Below are 955 nucleotides of genomic sequence, written 5' to 3'. Positions count from 1 at the left end.
CGTGGGCTTCCGGGGATGATGCGGCGGCAACATCCGCCGTGCCGCCACCAAAACACCAGAACGCACTGGGCCTGCGGGGTCCGGGCCTGGCACCTGGGAGCTAACCTCCTGACACCCCTTCCTGCGCCCCCATGTGCAGAAATACAGTCGAAACTCGGGCTTGGGTCCCCCCCGATTTTCTCTCCGTGGGCTCCAGCGCAGCCTACAGCGGCGTAGCCTCCCCTCACCGGGCCCGGCCCGGTGCATCCAAAATAAGCGGCCCTAGGTCCGTAAATTCGGGGCCCGGGTATTGTACCTGATCTTAGTGTCCCTGGATCGTGTGGCTGATCTGTGTCCCTAGGGCGTGTGGTTGATCTCCTAGGTTACGTGCCGGATCCCTAGAGACCCCGAGGAAACCCTGAGGACCTCAGAGTGGGCAATCTTGTGAGGGCACGATTTAATTCACATGGGCAAATCCTGCCCACTGAGGCATCAGAAAACACGTAATTATATTCTTAAATGTGTTGCAAGAGTAAAGTGGTGGGGATGACATTTCATGGAGCCTTCAATTCCCTTCACCAGTCATAACCTCCATTCATCTTGAGATACTTGGCAATGAAATATATGACATTGATGAATAATTGCTTATTTCATTATTGAGTGAATGTGGATATCAATGTTTTAAAAAATATGGATGCTCATAGTGGAAATGGGGGAGGGGAGCAAGGACCTGTATTTGAAATTTACTGATGTACTTACAAAAAGCAAATGTGTTCTTTTGGAATTTCATATAGTCTCTAAAAAGGTTTGTCTTCACAATAACAGCCCCTCCCTTCAAAAAGTTTCAAAAGATCAGGAATAAAGACCAAATGCCTTGTCAACTGGAATTTATACATCTGTTTCTTGCCAAGTAATTAAGTAGTAGATTGCATAATCTAGGTACTCAACAAATATGGAATGTTGTGATTTTTTTTTT

General features: G+C 47.4%; 1 protein-coding gene across 4 annotated transcripts in view; it reads left to right on the top strand.

Annotated features, from left to right (window-relative positions):
• Positions 1 to 955, top strand: part of PNPLA4 (patatin-like phospholipase domain containing 4) — a 34,979-nt gene that overhangs the window by 1,017 nt on the left and 33,007 nt on the right. The gene's annotated exons all lie outside the window — the stretch shown is intronic.

The sequence above is a fragment of the Galeopterus variegatus genome, unplaced genomic scaffold (assembly GCF_000696425.1).
Source record: "Galeopterus variegatus unplaced genomic scaffold, G_variegatus-3.0.2 Scaffold2789, whole genome shotgun sequence".
Lineage (NCBI taxonomy): Eukaryota > Metazoa > Chordata > Mammalia > Dermoptera > Cynocephalidae > Galeopterus > Galeopterus variegatus.
This window is presented reverse-complemented; position numbering and strand designations above follow the sequence as displayed.